A 15,245-nucleotide genomic window follows, 5' to 3' on the forward strand; every position below is an offset into this window, starting at 1 on the left:
CCATCATACACATCATTCACCCCATCATGCACATCATCATACACACCATTCATCCCCATCATGCACATCATACACATTCATCCCCATCATGCACATCATCATACACACCATTCATCCCCATCATGCACATCATACACACCATTCATCCCCATCATGCACATCATCATACACATTCATCCCCATCATGCACATCATCGTGCACACTATTCATCCCCATTATGCACATCATCATACACATTCATCCCCATCATGCACATACACATCTTTCACCCCATCATGCACATCATACACACCATTCATCCCCATCATGCACATCATCATACACTATTCATCCCCATCATGCACATCATCATACACACCATTCACCCCATCATGCACTTACACACTATTCATCCCCATCATGCACATCATACCATTCATCCCCATCATGCACATCATACACACTATTCATCCCCATCATGCACATCATACACACTATTCATCCCCATCATGCACATCATCATACACACTATTCATGCACATCATCATACACATCATTCACCCCATCATGCACATCATACACTATTCATCCCCGTCATGCACATCATCATACACACCATTCATCCCCATCATGCACATCATCATACACATCATTCACCCCATCATGCACATCATACACTATTCATCCCCATCATGCACATCATCATACACACTATTCATCCCCATCATGTACATCATACACACTCTTCATCCCCATCATGCACATCATCATACACACTATTCATCCCCATCATGTACATCATACACACTATTCATCCCCATCATGTACATCATACACACTCTTCATCCCCATCATGCACATCATCATACACACTATTCATCCCCATCATGCACATCATCATACACACTATTCATCCCCATCATGCACATCATACCATTCATCCCCATCATGCACATCTTCATACACACCATTCATCCCCATCATGCACATCATCATACACACTATTCTTCCCCATCATGCACATCATCATACACACTATTCATCCCCATCATGCACATCATCATGCACGCCATTCATCCCCATCATGCACATCATTATACACACTATTCATCCCCATCATGCACATCATCATACCATTCATCCCCATCATGCACATCATCATACACACCATTCATCCCCATCATGCACATCATTATACACACTATTCATCCACATCATGCGCATCATACACACTATTCATCCCCATCATGCACATCATCATACACACTATTCATCCCCATCATGCACATCATCATGCACACCATTCATCCCCATCATGCACATCATACACACCATTCATCCCCATCATGCACATCATCATACACACCATCCCCATCATGCACATCATACACACCATTCATCCCCATCATGCACATCATCATACCATTCATCCCCATCATGCACATCATACACACCATTCATCCCCATCATGCACATCATCATACACACTATTCGTCCCCATCATGCACATCATACACACCATTCATCCCCATCATGCACATCATCATACACACCATTCATCCCCATCAGGCACATCATCATACACACCATTCATCCCCATCATGCACATCATACACACCATTCATCCCCATCATGCACATCATACACACTATTCATCCCCATCATGCACATCATCATACACACCATTCATCCCCATCATGCACATCATACACACTATTCATCCCCATCATGCACATCATTATACACACTATTCATCCCCATCATGCACATCATCATACACACTATTCATCCCCATCATGCACATCATTATACACACTATTCATCCCCATCATGCACATCGTACACACTATTCATCCCCATCATGCACATACACACCATTCATCCCCATCATGCACATCATCATACACACCATCCCTATCATGCACATCATACACAATATTCATCCCCATCATGCACATCATTATACACACTATTCATCCACATCATGCACATCATACACACTATTCATCCCCATCATGCACATCATTATACACACTATTCATCCCCATCATGCACATCATTATACACACTATTCATCCCCATGCACATCATACACACCATCCATCCCTATCATGCACATCATCATACACTATTCATCCCCAACATGCACATCACACTATTCATCCCCATCATGCACATCATCATACACACCATTCATCCCCATCATGCACATCATCATACACACTATTCATCCCCATCATACACACCATTCATCCCCATCATGCACATCATACACACCATTCATCCCCATCATGCACATCATACACACCATTCATCCCCATCATGCACATCATAGGCACCATTCATCCCCATCTTGCACATCATACACACTATTCATCCCCATCATGTACATCATTATACACACTATTCATCCCCATCATGCACATCATTATACACACCATTCATCCCCATCATGCACATCATACACTATTCATCCCCATCATGCACATCATTATACACACTTCATCCCCATCATGCACATCATCATACACACCATTCATCCCCATCATTCACATCATACACACTATTCATCCCCATCATGCACATCATCATACACACCATTCATCCCCATCATGCACATCATCATACACACCATTCATCCCCATCATTCACATCATCATACACACTATTCATCCCCATCATGCACATCATCATACACACCATTCATCCCCATCATTCACATCATCATACACACTATTCATCCCCATCATGCACATCATCATACACACTATTCATCCCCATCATGCACATCATCATACACACCATTCATCCCCATCATTCACATCATCATACACACTATTCATCCCCATCATGCACATCATCATACACACTATTCATCCCCATCATGCACATCATCATACACACTATTCATCCCCATCATGCACATCATCATACACACTATTCATCCCCATCATTCACATCATCATACACACCATTCATCCCCATCATGCACATCATCATACACACCATTCATCCCCATCATGCACATCATCATACACACCATTCATCCCCATCATGCACATCATCATACACACCATTCATCCCCATCATGCACACAATTATTCACATTATCTTTCACACCATTAACACTAGTATAGTTTATTTTATATTACAATTTTATTATCCTAGAATGTTAGTCACAAGAGCCATGCTTGGCCTGGGGAACGGAAGGTGCATACCAAAGAAGGGAAAGCGTGAGCTCCAGTTTCTTGGATCAAGAGCCCTTTGCCAGCATCAAGAACAACCCAAAATAACGGAAGCATTCCGTAACCGCCCAATGTCGCTAGTTGGTTCGTTATTGTATGTTATGGGACGTACTGCCTCTTTTACATTACTCCTGCGTTCAACTACGGCGTGTGTGTTTGTGTACTCGCCTATTTGCGGTTGCAGGGGGTTGATTGACAGCTCCTGGCCCCGCCTCATCGCTGGTCGCTACTAGGTCCACTCTCTCACTGCTACAAGATGCTCCAAGAGTTTTATCGTATCTCTTCTTAAAACTATGCATGGATCCTGCCTCCACTACAGCACTCTCAAGAGTGCTCCACTTCCTGTGTGTGTGTGTGTGTGTGCACGCATGCGCAAGCAAGTTTATCTATAATTACAAATTATTATTAGAATTATTACAATCTGGAAGTTTTACTCGAGTAAGCGCTGATAAGTTTATGGAGGAACATTGTTCGTTTAACAGTTGCAACAGCAATTTTCAAGCTTGCAAATGATCGCCAGAGGCATTGTAATTGCAAATGAGATACTAAAATGCCCATCCAATCACCAATGTTATTGAAAACTATTATAGTAACCACGATGGTTATGTACAAAGTGGTGTGTGTGTGTGTGTGTGTGTGTGTGTGTGTGTGTGTGTGTGTGTGTGTGTGTGTGTGTGTGTGTGTGTGTGTGTGTGTGTGCGAGGTAGACTGGTTCATTGTGAGGTTGTACGGGGCGAGTACAGCTCAGCACCTTGTTTGTCTCACGATTATTAGACACTGTATCGAGCCTCCACTACTCTTTGCGCTGAATAACACATACGAGTTTATTGCTTCAAATTATAATAAAATAATGATACAGTAATAATAATAATAATAATAATAATAATAATAATAATGCACACTGTGTTGAGGTTCAGTTGTTTTTAAATGGGGAGGAAAACCTTGAACCAGTAAGCCAGGAGATGATTAATTACAGGTATTTATATATATGTAAAACTGGAAAGTCAGCGTTTGTTAAATTACTGAGTGAGTTATCAACTGACAAACACCAGCATTTAGGACTCATTTTCCTGTTTTCTGATGAACAAACGTATCTCCCTCAATGAGGGCTTGAGAGCAAGATAATTACTGCAAACACACACACACACACACACACACACACACACACACACACACACACACACACACACACACACACACACACACACACACACACACACACACACACACAGCTTTAAGAAGAGGAATGATAAAGCTCACGGAGCAGGGAGAAAGTGACCTAGTAGCGACCAGTGAAGAGGCGGGGCCAGGAGCTATGACACTACCCCTACAATCATAATTAGGTGAGTACACACACACACACTGCCAGGTGGGAGTGTCAGAGAGAAGCGGTTGCCACACACCAAAACAGACTTATACCAACATAAAACACAGCGATTATCGCCTCTCATTACCAAGAAGTAATGGGCATAGACTCCAGCAGGGAACTGTGACTCCATACGCATCAGACAGGGCACAGTTCACCCTCCTTGAATCACCACTCATTTCCTCTTTGGTAATTTTACCACCTGGAACTCGACGCTGCTTCGTCATAAACAAGCTGAGTGTTGTTATTCTTGATTAACTCGAGTGGGAACGGCCTTTTCTGAATCGCAAAGTCATGTAATAAAAAGTTTTCGTAGTTGATAAGAAAACTATGTAAACATTGAAGCCGAGTCGAAGACATGGGAATTAAAATGTTTATCAAAAGCATTTTTCTGTATATTTTAAGCTTGAAGTGCTGTACATGGAGAGCTGGAGAGATTTAGCAGTATATGTTTATAAGAGTTTTAACTACACGATACCATAACATTGCTCTTGAAGCGCTAAATATTTCTCCATAAACCCAGCATAAGTCGCAACAAACGACGGTAAATGAATAAACAGAATGGGCCAGGGCTAAAACCGAGGTCCTTGATTAAAACAAACACCATTATGGCTCATCCTAACGTTAACAAGATTTCCGATGGCCAAGATGTCAGTGGCACGATGAATCCTGAATATATTATGAGAATTTGGTGTTTATTTCGGGGATTTTTATTCACCAGGTGTTCCGACTTATGGAGCTCGTCGCCATAAAGAGTAATAGGCGTGTCCTCGCCTCTATAACATCTTGCATTTGCAAGTTCAAGGTCTGGCGAGAAAGGAATTAAATATATACATACTTGGAGAGATTTGTTCTACGTGTTTGTCTTTCATTATTTCAGGCACTATAATTTTCTGATTAGTCGTGTGTGTGTGTGTGTGTGTGTGTGTGTGTGTGTGTGTGTGTGTGTGTGTGTGTGTGTGTGTGTGTGCGTGCGTGTGTGCGTGTTCGTGCTTTTGCATTATATATATATAATATATATATATATATATAATTATGCTTCGAGGAAAATTATTTGGATTTTCCCTGAAGCCCTTTTTATATTCCACTTCTCTCTTCCCCCATCTTTTAAAATATTTGAAGTATTTCAATTTTTTGGCTCAGGATCCTTTTTCCAGCATCATGGCACCCTTTCTATAGGACCTGGATGTGCGGACTGTCAGTAAAATCAGTCAGACGACAGCCATAAAAGGAATAAGCGATAGCAGCTGCAGACAAGGAAACCATATTCTCCAGTGATGTAATGACGGCGTTGAGAGGAGCGGTAACAGCAGTCACTCAAAGGCAGATGAATCAGAGACTTATGCAAAACCTTAGTTTTCTAAGAGGTGGACCGCTAAACCAGCGGAAGGGCTCGGTCAGATGACCATAAGTTCCAGTTGCAGGTCATTATATGTCTAACACCCGCGTCAGGAAACAGTTGTTGTTTCCTGACAAGCTTTACCTAACCTAACCTAACCAGAATATTGTAAAAAAATTGGACCATGTTTGTTTATATCCTCATCTGTGTTAAGCGTTTTTCTCTTCCGCTGGACCAGCTAGCCACAATAAGATTCGTCCAACTAGGTATATTTCTACACCATAGGAAGGTTACCATAGGCACCACTGTTAGCTGGTCCAGTGGCTAACGCGACGGTCTGGAGTTTTCAGACTTTCTGATCGCGGGTTCTATCCCCGCCCTTGGTATGGTTTTTTCTTTTAACAGAGAATAAATGAAATATCGTGATAAATATCGCAGACATTCCTCTTACACACACACACACACACACACACACACACACACACACACACACACACACACACACACCACCGTTGTACGAGCTATTAAAACAAGCTGATTTTTCACGGAGCAAAAAAATATATTAAAAAGATATATTAACTCCTATGTTAGACTCGTCAACGGAACTAGAGTCATTAACCTTTTTTTTCCTGAGAATCAGACCTGATTACCTCCGATTTCCAAGGTTCTTTAACCCCTACGGGTTAGTGCTTCCCCATGGACATAATATCTCCCCCCACTAATTTATATAACTACAAGTGTATGAATAAGATTGGAATGTCAAGCACTCGTCAAAAAATGCAAATTACTTTCTGTTTAATAGTTATTTAGTGAACGTTTTACTACCAAGAGACTCTTAGGTTCTGCAACATTGAGAATTCCATTTGCAATTGATTTGGTCACGCGTCCAATGTAATAGATAAAATACTTGCAAACATGTATAAAATTTCTTTTGTTATTAAAATTTGATTGAGTGTATGTCGGACTGTTGTTATATTCACACATAAAACTGTACAGCTATATGGATCATGTAGCGTTACATAGCGTCGTGCTGACGTCAAGGTCACACCAGGGTCGTGCAACGCTGTACGTCTAGGGTGGGTTGCTGACGCCAGGGGTGGGTTGCTGACGTTAGGGGTGGGGGTTGCTAACGTCAAGGGTTGGGGTTGCTTACGTCAAGGGTAGGGGTTGCTAACGTCAAGGGTAGGGGTTGCTGACGTCAGGAGTTGGGGTTGCTGACGCCAGGGGTGGGGGTTGCTGACGTCAGGGGTTGGGGTTGCTATGACATCACAGTATCTAGACTGGTTTATTCTGCTGCCTGTGAGAGGTGAAGCACTAGGTCCTTGGAGGTGGTACAGTTAATGAGATAGTCTGGTGCTCGAGTCACGGTATAGGTGTTTTCTTAGTCAGGAAAATGTGTGTTGACACAAGCTTTTGTCAGGTGATGCGCTTAGTGATTCAGTGCCAGTGGAATATGTCCACACCTTTCACGGGAGATAAACTAATATAAAAAAATAGTCACTGATACAGAGATAAGTAGGATACATGGCGATGATACTGAAATATAATAATACAATATATATATATATATATATATATATATATATATATATATATATATATATATATATATATATATATATATATATATATATATATATATATATATATATATCTTCTCGGTGTATATGCTCTACTTTTGCAACGTATGTTGCTGTAAATTATATCATGACATATTTTATCTTTGTGTTTGTCAGGACAGTGTGATTTAAATGAGCGTAGCTGGCGCTTTACCACCCATATGGGTTTAGCTCTTCATGTGAATATAAAAATATTATTATTATTAAATATGGGTGTCCTAAAAGAACCTGGCCTCAGTAGGTGAACTTAATATCCTGACAAAGAGGTGTCTAACAGTACATTTTAAGACGAAGGTATCTGGATTGTGTACTACACATTTAAGACGAAGGTATCTGGATTGTGTACTACACATTTAAGACGAAGGTATCTGGATTGTGTACTACACATGACAAAAAGACACCACAAAGAAAGCTTCCATTATAGACCATGTTTTGCTCTGGGTAGAACTTTATCAAGTCTTTCTACCATATTTGTAGGCGTTACCTGCCGTCATACACTATCATACTTGCCGGCTATACCTGCCATCCTCTTGTACTATACATGTCGACAATACATGTCGTCATATTCTACCTTATTTGTCAACAATTCTTGCCATCCTGCCCTGCGAAGAGCCGTGTGTACTCTCAGACACAGTGTTAGCGTCCTAGTGGTGCTGGCCAAAACAAAATACTCAGCCCGATTGCATACTCGTCCTCTCACACTCACAAGGAAACACACAGAAGGGAGAGATACATCATAATCTACACTTGGAAAATCCTGGAAGGAATGGTCCCAAATCTGCACACAGAAATCACTCCCTACGAAAGTAAAAGACTGGGCAGGCGATGCAAAATGGCCAAAATTAAAAGTAGGGGCGTCATTGGTACACTAAGGGAAAACACTGTAAGTGTCCGGGGTCCAAGACTGTTCAACATCCTCCCATCAAGCATTAGGGGAATTGCTAATAAACCCCTGGCTGCCTTCAAGAGAGAGCTGGACAGATACCTAAAGTCAGTGCCGGATCAGCCGGGCTGTGGCTCGTACGTTGGACTGCGTGCGGCCAGCAGTAACAGCCTAGTTGATCAGGCCCTGATCCATCGGGAGGCCTGGTCATGGACCGGGCCGCGGGGGCGTTGATCCCCGGAATAACCTCCAGGTAACACACACACACACGCGCGCGCGCGCACACACGATTTCTGCAACCACATATAGGTGAGCCCACGCACGTACGGCCACACGCACGCGTACGTGAATGTGATTCCCATCGGTCATGGGCCATCGGTGTCTTCGAAGGAAACATCAAGTTGCTTGGCCGGCGGTGCACGAGGGAGGCGTGCGAGCCACGAGGACGGTGTTAAGCTGTCATAATGCTCAGTAAAATGTGTCTTGATGTCACAGTCAGTGGGTGGGTGGTACGTACGCCCACTCACCACGACCACCACCTTGCCTCCCACGCACAGCCCACCCCTTCCTTCACCCCTCTTATTTCAGCCCATTTTAAACACCCATAACTCCGGTTTTCCCGTGAAAATTTATGAGATGGGGTTCTAACCATATAGTTTAAGACGTGTTTCCATTGTAGTCAAAGGAGATTCTGCCCTCCTTGGTTGAGAGTCAAATTTAATGCTCTAAAAATATTGGGAGTTATGGTGTTGCTTTGTCTGCCCACTTTTAAACTTAAAAAAAAATGTATTTACCAACATGTACCTTTTCAAGCAATTCCGGCACTATTTAGAGACGCTACTAGTGTTTGGTAGATTTCAAGCCTCTCTACTGTGCATGAGCCATTAATGTTGCCTATCACTTGTACACTAACAAACAAGACTTAATACCATTAAATTAGGATTTAGGTAAACTTTAGGGCATATACATTAACATAAATGCTTCTCGGTATATACGGGCCTATATAAGCCATGAGGTATTGACCTTTTGGTGTATATTCACTAATAATAATTATAATATCGTTATTTCTGCAAGTACATGTACAAAGTATACAGGCCAAGCTGACATCAGTGACATGCTACCATATAAAAAGTCCTTTGTTATGCAGAGCATTTCGGGCAAATTAAGTCAGTTTTGCCCCGGGATGCGACACCCATATGATGGGTGAACAGTGACAACCGGTGTAAGGAAACACCCAATGTGTGAACCCTCGCCGGGAATCGAATCCGGATACACACCGTATGAGGTACACATGTTGGTATATATACCAAGAAAGATTGACATCTCTGGGTAAATGTAGCACAAGAGATAGGCACTTCTCGGTGAATATACCACGAAAGATACACCACTCAGTATATATTCCCCGGGATTTAAACTCACCTCTCGGTGCATATACAATGTCACAAGCACTTTGTAAATTTACAGCTTATTGAAAACAGATTTGTGAATTCGTTTTGGTTGCAAAAAAAATACAATTTACGCTGGCATCACTTTCTGTTAACGGGTCATATTCGTATTATAAAGCCCTGAATTGCAGATTTTATGCTCACCATCCATTGTGTAAAAATTATATACTTCACTATTGCCGAGCAAAACTGTGATATACAAGTGATATATTAATTACTCTTGACAATAATGAATACAAAAAAAGGGTTACGGTTTCGCAGTGGAGCAAATCACTAGTCAGCAATTTGTTAATGATAACTGAACGAGTCTTGGTTAGTTTTGAACCATTATTAAGTAAGGACGGATATCTATTTCACGTGAAATTTTTAGTAGTAACGTTTTAAAAGTGTTGACCCATTCATGCCTAGATGCTGATCCTCGATGCACTGAAGCATTGTATATTGCTACATAAGATCCTGCATAAGATTCTCCATAATGTTTACATGTCACGTTGTTTATAATGAACAAATTTGTACACTTGTCCTCTTGATCAATTGGAACGTACATATCTTCCCTTCTTGTGAGAGGGAGATGTCTCCTTGGCCATACCGTACAAAGATTGCCCCCTTGTTCATACCGTTCCAAGATTTCCCCTTGTTCATAACGTACCTAGATTGCCCCTTGTTCATACCGTACCAAGATTACCCCCTTGTTCATACCGTACCAAGATTACCCCTTGTTCATAACGTACGAAGATTACCCCCTTGTTCATAACGTACCAAGATTACCCCCTTGTTCATAACGTACCAAGATTACCCCCTTGTTCATAACGTACCAAGATTACCCCCTTGTTCATAACGTACCAAGATTACCCCCTTGTTCATAACGTACCAAGATTACCCCCTTGTTCATAACGTTACCAAGATTACCCCCTTGTTCATAACGTACCAATATTACCCCCTTGTTCACAACGTACCAAGATTACCCCCTTGTTCATAACGTACCAAGATTACCCACTTGTTCATACAGTACCAAGATTACCCCCTTGTTCATAACGTACCAAGATTACCCCCTTGTTCATAACGTACCAAGATTACCCCCTTGTTCATAACGTACCAAGATTACCCCCTTGTTCATAACGTTACCAAGATTACCCCCTTGTTCATAACGTACCAATATTACCCCCTTGTTCACAACGTACCAAGATTACCCCCTTGTTCATAACGTACCAAGATTACCCACTTGTTCATACAGTACCAAGATTACCCCCTTGTTCATAACGTACCAAGATTACCCCCTTGTTCATACCGTTCCAAGATTACCCACTTGTTCATAACGTACTAAGATGACCCCCTTGTTCATACCGTTCCAAGATTACCCACTTGTTCATAACGTACCAAGATTACCCCCTTGTTCATAACGTACCAAGATTACCCCCTTGTTCATAACGTACCAAGATTACCCCCTTGTTCATACCGTTCCAAGATTACCCACTTGTTCATAACGTACTTAGATGACCCCCTTGTTCATAACGTACCAAGATTACCCCCCTTGTTCATAACGTACCAAGATTACCCCCTTGTTCATAACGTACCAAGATTACCCCCTTGTTCATAACGTACCAAGATTACCCCCTTGTTCATACCGTTCCAAGATTACCCACTTGTTCATAACGTACTAAGATGACCCCCTTGTTCATACCGTTCCAAGATTACCCCCTTGTTCATAACGTACCAAGATTACCCCCTTGTTCATACCGTACCAAGATTACCCCCTTGTTCATAACGTACCAAGATTACCCCCCTTGTTCATAACGTACCAAGATTACCCCCTTTATCATAACGTACCAAGATTACCCCCTTGTTCATAACGTACCAAGATTACCCACTTGTTCATAACGTACCAAGATTACCCCCTTGTTCATAACGTACCAAGATTACCCCCTTTATCATAACGTACCAAGATTACCCCCTTTATCATAACGTACCAAGATTACCCCCTTTATCATAACGTACCAAGATTACCCCCTTGTTCATACCGTTCCAAGATTACCCACTTGTTCATAACGTACTAAGATGACCCCCTTGTTCATACCGTTCCAAGATTACCCCCTTGTTCATAACGTACCAAGATTACCCCCTTGATCATACCGTACCAAGATTACCCCCTTGTTCATAACGTACCAAGATTACCCCCCTTGTTCATAACGTACCAAGATTACCCCCTTTATCATAACGTACCAAGATTACCCCCTTGTTCATAACGTACCAAGATTACCCACTTGTTCATAACGTACCAAGATTACCCCCTTGTTCATAACGTACCAAGATTACCCCCTTTATCATAACGTACCAAGATTACCCCCTTTATCATAACGTACCAAGATTACCCCCTTTATCATAACGTACCAAGATTACCCCCTTGTTCATAACGTACCAAGATTACCCACTTGTTCATAACGTACCAAGATTACCCCCTTGTTCATAACGTACCAAGATTACCCCCTTTATCATAACGTACCAAGATTACCCCCTTTATCATAACGTACCAAGATTACCCCCTTTATCATAACGTACCAAGATTACCCCCTTGTTCATAACGTACCAAGATTACCCCCTTTATCATAACGTACCAAGATTACTCCCCTGTTCATAACGTACCAAGATTACCCCCCTTGTTCATAACGTACCAAGATTACCCCCTTGTTCATAACGTACCAAGATTACCCCCTTTATCATAACGTACCAAGATTACTCCCCTGTTCATAACGTACCAAGATTACCCCCCTTGTTCATAACGTACCAAGAGACAATATAAAAATGTTAAGGGTAAGAACATTAAGTTTCTTCAAAAATTAATATTCCCTCGGGTCCTCCTATGTTAATCGAAAATATAATTGGATAATCAGTTTTAAATCTTACCGCAGCCACTAAACATCTGAACACAGCGTTATGTCTGGTGGTTTTTTTATATAGGTAATGTCAATAGATGTGATTAGAGGTTGATGTTGAAGGGAAATGTTACCTATTACATTAAAATATACACACTGATTGGGTCTTTCATGACTGATTTTGTAATTATCGTTAATATATTAGGTTATATACTTGGATGGTCAGCAGAGTCATAAGCTTGTATAGAACCGGTACGTGTGCAGCCTCAGGGGATTATATAAAGGACACATTTCGCCCATCAGGTTACTTTTTATCAGTTCATTGGACTGATAGAGGCCCCGATGGGTGAAACGTTTAGTTACTGAAGTTATCTGACTCTGAAAAAGTCTTTTATTCCTTTCTCGCTCTTAATACACCTTTACTGAAGGTTCATAAGCAAGTTTCTTTATTAGTACGAACATTCAAACACTGATACTTTTTTTTATATTTTGTGGATGAAAGTGTTAAATACTTTTAACGTTAATGAATTAACATTGCACTTTTGTGAAGCGCTAAACCAGAGAGGAATCAACGCAACAGACACCACAAATTCTATTTGGCTCACTCTGTCATTTAACAACTTTCAGCTCGTAATAAAGTTGGTAGAATTACCGACAATATGTAAAGTAAAAGGACACAAGTGCAACTAATGTGACATTTATTGTGGCAACGTTTCGCTCTCCAGGAGCTTTATCAAGCCAGTACTTTCAGCTCATGACTAACATATATATATGGTATATTCGAAAGGAGAGGGAAAGGGGGGGGGGTTAAGCTATTAACTCAAAAATTATGGCTCTCAAAAAAATTTTATGAAAAATAATATATTGGTGATTTGTTTTTATGCAGAAATAATAGCGCTTATGCAAATGGAGCGCAGTATTGCTGGTTGTTTCGTGGCCGGGAGATATGGTAATGACTCAAACCTGTTTGAGCAAACACCCGGATGGGTTTGTCCTAGAGGGAGCCACTCATAAACCACCAGAAATATACTGCGATAATTACTGTCATTGACTGTGACCTTTGACGCTTGTGCTGAGTACAGTCTGCAGACTGGGTGCTGAGTACAGTCTGCAGACTGGGTGCTGAGTACAGTCTGCAGACTTGGTGCTGAGTGCATTCTGAAGACTTGGTGCTGAGTGCAGACTTGATGTTGAGTGCAGTCTGCAGACTTGGTGCTGAGTGCAGTCAGTAGATTTGGTGCTGAGTGCATTCTGCAGAGGTGCTGAACACAGTCTGCAGACTTGGTGCTGAGTACAGTCTGCAGACTTGGTGCTGAGTACAGTCCGCAGACTTGGTGCTGAGTACAGTCTGCAGACTTGGTGCTGAGTGCATTCTGAAGACTTGGTGCTGAGTGCAGACTTGATGTTGAGTGCAGTCTGCAGACTTGGTGCTGAGTACAGTCTGCAGACTTGGTGCTGAGTGCAGTCAGTAGATTTGGTGCTGAGTGCATTCTGCAGAGGTGCTGAACACAGTCTGCAGACTTGGTGCTGAGTACAGTCTGCAGACTTGGTGCTGAGTGCATTCTGAAGACTTGGTGCTGAGTGCAGACTTGATGTTGAGTGCAGTCTGCAGACTTGGTGCTGAGTGCAGTCAGTAGATTTGGTGCTGAGTGCATTCTGCAGAGGTGCTGAACACAGTCTGCAGACTTGGTGCTGAGTACAGTCCGCAGACTTGGTGCTGAGTACAGTCTGCAGACTTGGTGCTGAGTGCATTCTGAAGACTTGGTGCTGAGTGCAGACTTGATGTTGAGTGCAGTCTGCAGACTTGGTGCTGAGTACAGTCTGCAGACTTGGTGCTGAGTGCAGTCAGTAGATTTGGTGCTGAGTGCATTCTGCAGAGGTGCTGAACACAGTCTGCAGACTTGGTGCTGAGTACAGTCTGCAGACTTGGTGCTGAGTGCAGTCAGTAGATTTGGTGCTGAGTGCATTCTGCAGACTTGGTGCTGAGTGCAGACCTGGTGTTGAGCGCAGTCTGCAGACTTGGTGCTGAGTACAGTCTGCAGACATGGTGCTGAGTGCAGTCAGTAGACTTGGTGCAGAGTGCCGCCTGCAGACTTGGTGCTGAGTGCCGTCTGCAGACTTGGTGCTGAGTGCCGCGTGCAGACTTGGTGCTGAGTGCATTCTGCAGACTTGGTGCTGAATGCAGACTGGGTGCTGAGTGCAGTCTGCAGACTGGGTGCTGAGTGCAGTCTGCAGACTGGGTGCTGAGTACAATCTGCAGACTCGGTGCTGAGTACAGTCTGCAGACTTGGTGCTGAGTGCATTCTGCAGACTTGGTGCAGAGTGCAGTCTGCAGACTTGGTGCTGAGTGCAGTCTGCAGACGTGGTGCTGAGTGCAGTCAGTAGATTTGGTGCTGAGTGCATTCTGCAGACTTGGTGCTGAGTGTAGTCAGACTTGGTGCTGAGTGCAGTCTGCAGACTTGGTGCAGAGTGCAGTCAGAAGACTTGGTGCAGAGTGC

The sequence above is a fragment of the Cherax quadricarinatus genome, chromosome 71 (genome assembly GCF_038502225.1).
Source record: "Cherax quadricarinatus isolate ZL_2023a chromosome 71, ASM3850222v1, whole genome shotgun sequence".
Lineage (NCBI taxonomy): Eukaryota > Metazoa > Arthropoda > Malacostraca > Decapoda > Parastacidae > Cherax > Cherax quadricarinatus.